This window comes from Bacillus rossius (genome assembly GCF_032445375.1).
Source record: "Bacillus rossius redtenbacheri isolate Brsri chromosome 4 unlocalized genomic scaffold, Brsri_v3 Brsri_v3_scf4_1, whole genome shotgun sequence".
NCBI lineage: Eukaryota > Metazoa > Arthropoda > Insecta > Phasmatodea > Bacillidae > Bacillus > Bacillus rossius.
Window position 1 is genome coordinate 31,193,796 of NW_026962010.1, and position 12,592 is coordinate 31,206,387.

General features: G+C 45.4%; 1 protein-coding gene across 2 annotated transcripts in view; it reads left to right on the forward strand.

Annotated features, from left to right (window-relative positions):
- Nucleotides 1-1,203: 1,203 nt before the first annotated feature.
- Nucleotides 1,204-12,592, forward strand: part of LOC134541696 (nuclear pore glycoprotein p62) — a 46,606-nt gene continuing 35,217 nt past the window's right edge. Inside the window, exon 1 of one of the 2 annotated variants that reach the window (XM_063385328.1) lies at nt 1,204-1,431. The gene's annotated coding sequence lies outside the window, so the exon portion shown is untranslated. The remainder of the gene's footprint in view (nt 1,432-12,592) is intronic. The other variant, XM_063385326.1, reaches the window with a different exon arrangement.

Sequence of the window (12,592 nt, forward strand, 5' to 3'; positions counted from 1 at the left end):
GTCGAGGTGAGTTAAGGATAACTCACATTCATTCTCAGCTTCGGTATGGATTGCATTCACATTATTCTGATGCTGGATTTTTGGTGAAATAAATGGGATAACAACAGATTATTAAATTTGAATTTAAAATTTATTGCCTGCAAATCAGTTACTAAGCCTGTTTTAGATATGAAATCCGTTCCAAAAATTAGATCAGTAGCTAAATCCTGTGAAACTAAAAATGGAATCATCCAGGAAAATAAATCAATTTTAACTTTAATGACGACTACTTGGTTAACCTTTAATGGTTGCTCTGATGCGGTGAAACATTGTATTTTTACTGGTTTAATTTCCTGAACCAATTTCTCTTTTTGTAAAACATGAAAAATATTTGCTGAAATAAAACTTCGGACTGAGCCGGTATCAATCAGTCCTGGAATTTCGTGTTTGCCAATTAAAGTGCTCGAATAAGGTAATACTGTTGGTAAACCTGCGAATATATTATGACATGTCCTCTTGCCTGAATTTTTAGGATTTATGCAATTTGCACAATGTGCCATAGGGTGGGTATAATTTTTTACCTTATTTGAATTTGTGTACATTTTGCGTTTTTGCCTGCTACGAGACTTGTTTGACTTTTGCGACATATTTGAATTTTTTGTGTATTTTTGTTGTTGTATAGCGTGATTACCTCTCGGGTGGTAATTAAATCTGTTATTGTATTTACTCGGTGAATGTGGAGTAGTGACTGTATTGCAGAAATTATCTGAAGATGATTTTTGTTTAGGTGGCACAGAGAAATTGCTCTCTGGCCACCTCGTTACTCATTTTTTGGGTTGTTGTTGTTGTGGTTGTGGTAATAATTTTTCTGCCTGTATTTTGTGCGGCATTGTTCAATCACATGCCCGGGTCTTTTACAGAATTTACAAAATGGCATCTGTTGCTGGTTATGATTATATCCACTCTGATGGTGACTGTAATCATTTTGTTTTGTTTTGTGAATAGCTGCTTGGCGTAATGTAATAATTTTTGCTATCTGGTAATTTCATCTCGTTTGCCAATGCGATGCGATCACCGTAGCGGGCGCGTCGGGTAGCGTGTCACCCGGTTTTCATGGTAACGTGAAAGCCGGGCGGGTGTGGTGGCGTGATGATTTGGGGGGGTGGGGGGGGGGGGAAGTGTTCGCGTATCTTCGTGAGACTACTTCGGTAATGTTCGCTCAAGGCCCGCTCTACCCAGAACAGCAGGACTTAGCTGTGTGTATGCGCGTCGTGCAACAAACAAATACCGGTACAAATTTTATTTTTACAACTTATAAGGCAAGATTTCATAGCGCAACAGTGTCCGTTTTAAGAACATTTTATTCTGTTTTGGTGTTTACTGTTTTCGTTATAAGTGCTAGCCAGTGAGAATGTAAACTTCATCTGCGACTGCCGTCCATGTGCCAACAAGGTAAGCTGTGAGTTCCGCAGCGTATGCTGTCCGGGATGGAGCATGATTCTCAACCCGGCCCCAGCCGAGAACACAGCCACTGCGTTGTTTGCAATTTTTTGAGTACTGATTTTAATTATTTTTCCTTTGAAGATAAAAAAAAATGTGTTTGGCAGTGGGGAGACCGACTCCTGATTTAGACATAAAAACAACAGGAAAATCTATTGTTAGACATTTTAATTGTAATTTATATTCGAAAAATGAGAGGTTTACAGGCTGCCTATTACTTGGAAAACTTTTTTGCTGGCCAAGTGCATTTTATATTTCTACCAGGAAAACTGCTAAAATAGCCCCATTTTGCACCTAGAAATCCAAATTTTTCCGGGGGAGGGCCCCCCAACCCTCCTTAAGGTCGGGGATGGGTGAGACAGCTTACCCACACAATAACTCCACCACACGCCACTGGATATTAGAAACGATTTCACACTCTGAAGTGCCTATTCGAAGAACTCGAGCGGCCTCTTAATGTCAGCAATGTATTTGCTTAATGGTTCGTCTTTCTGTTGAAGCCTGTTATACTAATCAAGCCGCAGGTTTGTGAGCATGCACGCTGGAATAAAAAAAATCTAATATGTCAGCATGGTACTGATCAAAGGTTAGGTTATTTTCTATGGCCAACGAGGTTCGTTCGCTGAGAGGTGGGTGGGTAAGGGGAAAAACTATCTCAAACAATTCTTTAACTGGTAGGTTGCATTTTTGGTGTAGTTTGAGTAACTGTCGCAAAAACTCAATTAGTTATTTACGATCCAATCCATTGGTTTCCGGGAGATTGGTGAGTAGTCTTTCGGCTGGGTGGGCGATTTTGTTGTAGAAATGGGTTGTTTGACCATGGCCAGGTGGTGGTGTGGGGTGATTTGGTGCAGGATTAGGGTTGTGTGGAGGGATGGTTGCTGCATGTGCCAGAGGGAGGTACGAGGTTGAAGGGCTGACTTGGGGAATTTATAGGTCTGGTTGGGGAATGGCTGTCATGGCGATGGACTGTGCAAGCGAAGTCGCGGTGCTAGATGCACTTACCTGAGGTAGGGGTGAAATTTGCATGCCAACTGTCGCAGAGGGAGTGTGGAGTTCTGGGGTGGTCTGGAAGGATGAAAATGCTGACTGGAACTGGTAGTATGGGTTAAATATTCCGGCCATGGTTGGTGGAAGGTACATTGGTTGGTTGAGGTGAGAAGGGTGTGCAATGACTTCGGGAATAGGTCGAGTGTAGTTGACCTTGGTGACTGACTGAGGTACCGGCCTCGCGATAGAGGCGGAGGGAAACCACATTTGGGTGGATGGGTGGCCAATAGTAGTGATTGCAGGATGATTTGTAAACGGGATTGATGTAAAGGAAACTGGTGGCGGCGATGAAGGTGGAGGTGGGGGCGATACTGGTAATGAAGACACCAGAGTGACCTTGGGCTGTAGTCCCGGTATTTCTGTCGGCGCCGCTTCAGGCTGTGTACTGGTACCAGGCATTTGTTTCTGAGGGCTGGGAATTATGTCAGTAATACTCTCGATGAGGGGTTCCTGTAAGGTAATGAGTTTTGTTTTCAACTTATGTGTGAGGTCAAGTATTTGTTGTCAGCATTTGTCAATTTCTTTGGTGTGGATACCATTCAATTTACCTCCTGATAATACGGACAGGTTGTGGAATCTAGTGGCGACGTGATTAAGTCACGTGATGATTCGTAATATGTTTGCTTTGTTTGTCTCGTTGTGAACATCATTAGCATAAGCGGTTATGTCTTGGAATTTACTACAGACAATACTGAACTCCTCTAGTGGGTCCAAATTTACATTCCAAGTAACTGGCGGTACTTGTTTCTGGCAAACGGCTCTAAGTCGTTTTCTGAGCTCTTTTCATCTCCTGAGGTCGGTTGTCCCCAAAGTGTGAGCTCATATATTATCTCGTCCTTACTCCGGAGTGATCATGGTTAACTTATTTTAAAAACTCTAAAGAAACATATAACTCTTACTCTAGGTTGATATGCAATGCACAAAACACTCTTAACTTTAACTTAAATTCTCACTTAAACTATTTGGTTGCGCCCTGACTCTACACAATCAGTGGGTCGCGTAATTATAACTCTATGCATTCCCGCCGACGAAGAGAGCAATGTCCTCACAGGTGATGGGGCGAGGGGAAGGGGGGGGGTTGGTAGCCTTGTGCGGACACGCACGCTTGATAAGATAACACCGGTCGTCGGGCGATGTGAAAGGGGGGAGAGGTGTCTGTGACCTTGCGTGGAGCACGTCTGATAACGTCGCGGTGTGGTTGGGACAGCTGGGGACCACTGGGCGACGTCTTGCGCGCAACTAAGATTAATATTAATTATAAGGATTTAAAATTAAAGTTACTTATATAAAAAATATTAATATTAATATATATTAAAAAATCTAGTATCTAAAAATTAACTTTACTTTTACGTTATTTTTACTGGGATTGTTTAGACACGAAATCACAAACTAATAAAATAGAAAACCACCAGCTCTGCTACCAATTTTGTTCTGGGAATCTTTAAGGTTTCACAAGGATATGAGAAATGAACAGAAACAAGGTGTGATTCCGTCTGAATTTAATTACTCCATACTTAGGAAACTTATGACAAATATTTAAAAAAATATTAACATACAAATTTCATTATGTACTTAAAGAGCTCTCAGGTATATTCAGAAAAAAAATATATGGGCCGGCCCAAAATTATACTATAAAAAGGATTCATTAAAAAAAACATAAACCAATAAAAAAAATACAAATATGTTGAAACCATTCCAGTATCTATTCTTAAAGTCCATAAATGATGTTTATATGATGAACTTAGTCTGACGGTGTAATTTAAGAAAGTTAAAAAAAGTTTATAAATACAGTAGCACCGGAGGTCGATGCTTCGCTTCCTGGAGATCAGTCCTGAACATGATGCCAGGGAATCTGTTTGTTGAAAAGGACGGGTGGTGAAAATGCCAATTCGGCGTCTGGCTCTTGGACCCTGTCTGCGAACAGTCCGAATCAAAACTAATCAGAACTATTACAGTTAAAAAACTGGGCAGAGAATGCCCACAAAAGGTAAGGGGGGTTGGGGAATGTTGCGTATCGTAACTCTCCAGACAGGGAAGTTGGCTTCTATTTTCTGAACTGTAGCAAGACCGGATCTGCAGTTCATGGATACGCGGCAGTCGCGGACGTTTCCATTGTTTCAAAAAGAATTATTTAAAAAATAACTCTTATTCATTGTTCTATACAGACGGACTAAACTACTTAAAGAAATTTACAGGGATAGCATCCCTTCTCTAATCGACTACATCATCGGTTGTGGCCGGATGGGAGTCTTCTAGTGCGTCTCGTCGATCTGCTAGTAATCACAAACAGTCCGTCTGGAATCGCGACGCGAAGTGTCTGGCGAAGAGCCGCGTCTCGTAATTAAAAGCAAATGTTCAATCAAAAGTGAAGGGGGAGACTGGGGCGTCCGGACTGAAAGGTTCCGAAGTTCCCCGAGTGGGAACTCTGACTTCGATGTCTCGAAGTTGGTAGCACTGGCCGATTTTAGAGCTACCTTTTGAGGGGTGTCTGAAATAAAAAAGAATCGACTCGCCCGAGACTTTTGCTATAGCCTGGGGCTAATGGCGCCGTCTGTTGCTGCACTCTGGCGGCCTACAGGGGAAGGTAGCTGTGAGGTTAGCAAAGTTGCCACAAGATGTCGCAGGTGTGAGCTTCACGAGCTGGCGACAAGAGAAGAAGTTACTATTTCCACCGCTAGATGTCGTATGTGATCTATCTTTGAACATATTTTTTCTATGGTAAATCGGCCTTGAAAACGGCCAACGCTTGGCGGGGTTCATGGCAGGACAATGATTGTGGGCTTTATTCTTAGAACCGGAGGGAGCTGGGAGGGGTGGGAGGTGTAACGAGGCTGGGAACGAGCGTCCTAGCCGTGACTTTCGAGGAGTGAACCTAAGACGTATGCGTGATGGTAAAAACTATGGTAAGCTTGTCTCTGAGAAATGGTATCAACTCGTCCAGAGCTGCTGTATGCAGTTTTAGTCATGCAGGGATGTAATGTTACAGGCCGGGGATGTGACTGCAAGTGGGAGAAATGTCAAACGGGCTGCCAACGATGTCTTAGATTTGCAAAAGATCAGATTGGTCCCTGAGAAACGGTGCCTCGGATCACTGGAACAAAGTTTAATTACGTAGAGTACACCAGTCTAACAAAGTGTAAATAACCCAATTGTAACCAGGAACTTGGACATTATCACAAACCTTTCTTGTTGATGATATCACTGATGAGGTAATATAATTAGTGGACATCATGAATCGATACTGATTTGTTATTGGCATGTAAGTACAGGTACTGTGTATTAAAGATGAAGAGGTGGCCTTTAAACGCCCAACTAATTAGAAGTTCCTGTAATGAAAATGTTTGTTAGAGAATATGTTTCAATTCCAGCCAACCATGAACAGATAATAAGGGCTAGGATAATGGGAGACCCTAGGGTCAACATGAGATACCTGATATAGCCAGATAATACATTAGGACCGAAGACACTCTTGGATAACTGGAGCATTCCAAGGTTCGGCGAGGTTTTACCAGTCAGGGTGGCCAACCTCAATTCTCGAACAAGGATTCTTAAACATAAAGACCTAATAGCTACTTGCGAATCAGTTTCTTGGGTAGGCCAGCGTGAGTCTTCCTCATCTACTAGACATGACGTGCAACCAATGAACCCATATGTAAAACATCTACTAAGGCATAGCTAAAATATTCTAACGAATTGAGAAATAGAAGACCCAGCTTTTATTGTAAGAAATAAGGACTTTTTTCCTTAGGGGATACTGACTTCGGGAAAACAAGCCTGGTCTACTATCGCATCAACACAGGTATGCACAGCATATCTGACAAGCAACACAGTGACTGCCTCTATAAAAGCAGAGATGTTGATCATCGGTATGATGGAGGGTGGTGTAATCGAACTATCAGCAAGTCCTTGGGTTTCCCCAGTTGTTTTAGTGGCGAAGAAGGATGGCCAACTGAGGTTTTGTGTGGACTACCGGAAGCAGAATGATATCACCAAAAAGGACAAATACCCCCTCCCATGTATTGATGACACACTTGATACACTCTCTGGCACCCGATGGTTCTCTACATTGGACCTGAAGAGTGGTTACTGGCAAGTGGAGCTACATCCAGAGGATAAGGAGAAGACTGCTTTTATGACAGGTAGTGGTCTGTTACAGTTCACTGTGTTACCATTCGGGTTATGTAATGCTCCTGCAACTTTTGAGAGATTGATGGAGCTTGTCCTGCATGGCTTGACATGGAAAACATGCCTAGTATATCTGGACGACATTATTGTAGTAGGTAATACAGTGAAGGAACATTTGCAAAATCTCCAGGATGTATTCGACAGGCTTCGCCATATCCAACTTAAGTTAAGTCCTAAGAAGTGCTTCTTGTTCCAGCATGAGGTAACATTCCTTGGGAATGTAGTGTCGCAGGATGGAGTGCGAACAGATCCTGAGAAGATCCGTTCTGTTATAGTGTGGCCTCAACCTAATAAAAAGCATGAAGTAAGAAGTTTTCTGGGACTTTGTACTTACTACAGACGGTTTGTGCCCGGGTTCTCGACAATCGCAAAACCACTGCATCAGCTGACTGAGGACAAGAGACAATTTATTTGGAGCTCTGTATGCGAGACTGCATTTCAAGACCTCAAGAAATCCCTGTGTTCTAGCCCCATAATTGCCTACCCCCATCTACATGGAGAGTATATCCTCGACACAGATACAAGCGGAGGTGGTTTTGGCACTGTACTGTCCCATGTTCAGGGTGGAAATGAACGAGTAATAGCATACTACAGCAAAGTTTTGTCTAAGCCTGAACGCAACTATTGTGTCACAAGACGATAACTCTTGGCTGTAGTAAAGTCTTCGCAACATTTCCACAAATATTTATATGGGAAAAAATTTATTTTACGCACTGACCATGCCACACTTAAGTGGCTACTACAGTTCAAGAATCCCGAGGGACAACTTGCTAGGTGTATTGAACAGATTCAGCAATATGATTGTCGAATAGAACACAGGAAAGGCCGAATTCACCTCAATGCTGATGCCCTCTCCCGAAGGCCTTGCAAGGTAGACTGTAACCATTGCAACAGGGCAGAGAAAAATGAGGGGATCGAAGATATTCAGCGAACAACGATAATTAACAGGGAAGAAAAATGGGATAGTGCCAGCTTGAAGGCAGCGCAGCGGCAAGATCCTGACCTGGCACCTATAATAAGCTGGTTAGAGAGTGGTGCTGGACGTCCAAAATTGCATGAAATCTCCAGTGACCGAAGGGCGGTGAAAGCTTACTGGGTACAGTGGGATTCCTTGAGAATTGTGGATGGGCTACTAATGAGGGCATGGGAGATTCCGAATGGAAAATAGTCTAGTGGTAGAGGTGTTGAAGGAAATTCATGATGGTACCTCTGGTGGTCATCAAGAGGTGAACAAGACTCTAGCCAAGACCCGTCAACACTTCTATTGGTTGAGGTGTCGCCAGGGTGTGGAGGCTTGGTGTAGACAAATGCGAAGCAAGCTCGGCTAAAAAGGGACCACAACACTGGAGTCATGGGAAAATGAGGGCATACAATGTAGGGACCCCCTTTGAGAGGATAGCCATCAACATTGCTGGATCATTTCCCAAAACTAAAGAAGTAACCTGTACATTCTGGTAACAATGGATTACTTCAGTAAGTGGCCAGAGGCTTATTACCTTCCTAACCAAAACCCACTACCATTGCAGATGCACTTGTCAAGAACTTCATTGGCAGATTTGGGGTACCTATGGAGTTCCTCTTAGACCAAGGCCGCAATTTCGATTCGACAATATTCCAGGAGGTGTGTCGGTTGCTGGGAATAAATAAAACCAGGACTACAGACCTACATCCTCAGTCCGATGGCATGGTGGAGAGGTTCAACAGAACTCTCGAGGGACACTTTGCCAAGTTTGTGGCCGAGTATCAACAGAATTGGGATCAACGCATTGAGTTATTTCTGATGGTATATAGGTCTATCATCCATGACTCCACTGGGCAACCTCTGCAAGTATTGTGTTTGGACAGGAGTTGAGGCTGCCCTGGGATGTCAAGAGCAGTCATCCTCGCAGGGAGCCCACCAGCCCCACTTATTATGTGAATCGTCAGGTGAGTAAATAGCGCTTATGAATTAAAAAGCCAGCAAAAATCTTTGATTAGCGACTAATTGAATGAAGATGAGGTACTGTAACGTATGCTGGGCTTCAGATAAATACTCAATAAATGTATAAGAAAAAACAAATGCCTTGGAAGCATCAGCCCACAAACAAAAAAACAACAATTATTATCACAGAGGTTTTCAGACATCGTACAAAGGATTTACTTATAACCTTTTAGAAACTCTAGGAGGCTATGTGGATCGAGGATGAGTAATAATGAAATAACAAGAATGCTGGTTTGATTCATATAACTGCCCTTTTACTAAAATTATTTACTTTGCCAATTCTTTTCTTTTATCTTTATCTTTATGTACACATGTATTAAAATACATTAATTACAAACAGAATGGTGCCTCACGGCAACAAAATACATATAAAAGTAAAAACAACCATATCTCTTAAACTTGACCCTGGTTTTATGTGAGCTCGCAGACTCAAAAGAAAGACAATTACATTTCTTTTAAATTTGCTTTTAAAATCAATCTAACCAAATCCTATGTCCTGAAAATTGGCGGTCCTGGTACCAGATGTTTCCGTAGATTAAGGTCCAGAGAAAGGCGTTTTATGAAAAAACTTGTATGTCGACAGGGATGGTGAGAAATCTTGTGACTCCATTAGCCCAATCACAGACTGCTAATTTTGGCAGGGAAGTTCCATTCTAAATCTTGCACCCCGCCCAAAACAGCGGGGTGAAGTCACGTTGGCTGGCTCCAGTAGTGGAGTTGGCAACTCGCAGTGCAGAAGTCCGCGTTAGCCATGATGAGAAAAGTAAAAAAAAGATTTAGATTTAAAAAAACTAGTACGGGCAGCCAATGATAAAAATAAGAAGAATAAGGCATCTATGCCTTGACATAGTGTCGTAGTGCCGAGTCTTGGAAACAATACCGTGGCAGACTCTCGCGAATAATGACGCGTGGTCCGTACTGTCCAGATGCTGCCTGCCGAATGTCCAAAAATGGCATCGGCGCGTCTAATTAAAGAAAGTTACTGCGCCCATCCAAGGAGGGTGGTGGTGGTGATGGTGCCTCCCGCTACCTCGCCCTAGCGAGTTGCGAGTAACAACTCGTCGGGAACGACCTCTTGAGTTGGAGCCAAGTCGATCCCTTACTACTGGCTCGGAGGTGCAAGGAACGTGCTGCCCTCTGACGGAGAGAAGGGGGAAGCTGCCCGTTAGTTCTGGCCGCTCTCGCTAGATGTCACGGGCATGAAGTACAGTATACCCGGGTGCGAGTATTTTTAAAAGTCGCGCCCCATACTGGCAACCAATCGCGCTCGGATGGGCAGTCGGGGTCATCGGGGGTCGTTGGCTCTCAACACCTTTGGCAAGGGAGGAGCGGGGGGTGCTGGTGAGAAACACTTACCCTGGTGCAAAAGGACTTCCATCGGAGACACAGACCTGCTTGGGCATTGTTGAACCTGACCGGAGTTATTGGCGAAAGACGCCGATGTCAGACTGTCTCTCAGAAAGGGTGGTGGGTGGCACGTTGCCTTCCGCAAGCGTTTTGAGACACAGCGGTATTGGCTATGAACACCCGGGGCATGGCTCCAAGCGGGAAAAATATGAAGCCGGCTGCTTGGCTATGAATAGCAGGAGAAAACTGCGGTTAACGAGTCAGGAAAAAAAGGGGGGGGGATAGCACTACACCGAAGAAGCATGGGTCCAGCCGTACACTGGGCCAAAGAAGAATTGAAAACTGGGCATATAAGTTTAGATAAAAAAAATTTTTTTGGAAATATTCTAATTTTTAATATTAGAAATAATGGTGCCGAAATGGCGCATTATCGGCACAGTACGAACTGAAGGCTAACTCAATGGATTGCAGGAGGGCGACTTGGTGTGGCTGTACAACCCGCAACGAAGGAAGGGAAGGTGCCCTAAGCTTCAAGCAACGTGGGAAGGCCAATATGAAGTTGACGTCGACCCAAGTGTCTCCTCGGCTCCTTCAGGCCATTATGCCTCGTCAATGTCCTCTCTTGCAATACCAGTGCAACCTAAGTGCAGTGCTATGCGCAGGGACGCACCCGCGTGCGCCCTGGGACATCAGCAGACATCACAGTGTATAAATAGTTATGTTTTTATGCCTTTTTCTTTAAGTGACCACGAGTCTCCACGAGTGTGTAAATGTTGTGTAAATACTTCTTTTGTATTAATTCTTTAACTCATCCAAGTGCTGTATCATATCATGTAGATCGGCAAGCCTGGCCCACCAAGCGAGTCGCGTCTTCCCCACCGGCCCGTTTCCCCTTCCTCCCCTCCGCAGCCCGCGCGGGCAGGCGGCGGAGCGTCAGTTAGTTGCCAACTGGGAGTCGCACGGAGCGGACCTCCTTCGTTCTGCTCCGCGAGAGGTAGTACGGGGTCCGGGTCGCAGCGTGGATGAAACGTTCGTCTACCGACGTGGTAGTCCAGGCTGTGACAGGATTCCTCGCGATAAGCCTCGTTAACAAGATCGCATCTTTGTAACTCCGAAACTCATTCCGCTCGAGACGCACACAGTGCTCGTCTGACTTTTCTACTCTCTTAATCTGTATATATCGTCATAGAGTCGCCTACGCATACGTCACGAGTCGCGTACGTGCTACGAAGCACCAGTGAACTTTTCGTAACCGGTACGATTCGCTACGGGACCGCATTTTCTTTTACGCCGGTTCTCATTTTGTCTCCAAGTGTTGGTTTCCGGGAGTCCGGGTCGCGGCAGAGGAGGATGCTCGTTTAGCGACGTGCCGGCCAGGCTGCGACAGGCTCTCTGTACGGAAATAAAAGGAGCTTGTGAAAACGGACATCATCGCATTATCCTTACTACCATCTACCATTCCTTCCACATACGCATAGTTCCCTCCTGGTCCCTTACTTTCCGGTCCCGGCCACGTTGGCCTGAACTCACTTCCTCACCGACGAGAGCTACATGGGCAAAACAGGACATTTTCGTAGACAGGAAATTAGGGACCATAGGCCGAAGGACGTCATATGGCGCCCAAGTAGTGTGGCCGTAAACACACACGAACGCACGTAAGCTCACGCGAACGCACGTAAGCGCACGCAGACAAGACGGAGGCAGGTGCGGCCGCGCGGCGTGAGAGCGACGCGAACCCGAGATGTCGCAACTGGTGCGCCGGCGAGAGAAAGCGCGGCGTGAGAGCAACGCGAACTGGAGACGTCGGCGCGGGATAACGCGGCGCGGGAAGGCGTGAACATGAGACGTCGGTGATAGATAGCACGACGTGGGAGCAGTGTGAACCGGAGACGGCTGGCGACGCGACAAGGATCGTTGGCGAGACAAATAACACGACGTGGGAGCACCATGAACCTGAGACCGCGATGCAGCAAGGATCTTCGGTGCACGATAACGCCGCGCTAAGACGCAGACTGTATTACCGATCAGCGAGACTCTCCCGATAAGCATAGACGATTTCCAGGAAGCGAACGAGACATGGGCAAAAGCGGACTTTCCAGAGCCCGGCGAGATCTGCGAGCACTTCGCAGATTATGAGTGCGGATTTTGCTTCGAATACCGGGCGTATGGTAGGACAATGTGCGGTGTGGATTTATGCCCCGGCGGGACATCTGATGGGCGGATCTGCGAGACGTGCGGGAATCTATGGCACAAGAGAGTTCACAACTGGTCGCACGATAAGAGGAATGGATGTCCGGCTTTACGTGTGACCAGTGCCGAACGAAGCTGTGTGTGGGTGTTGCCGCAAGTGTCTTGACCACGAGGATCGAGTGGTCACACTGGGCGGATTACGACACGCTGTGTGAGTCGGTGATACTCCCGATGTCACTGCAACCGACGCCGCCTCCAACACCGCCTCCAACACCGCCCCCGCCATATGGGGTGGAAACACCGAGCGGAAGGACATCGCTGCAGACGGAGGAAGCCGCAACCGTCCAGCCCCTGTGGTAC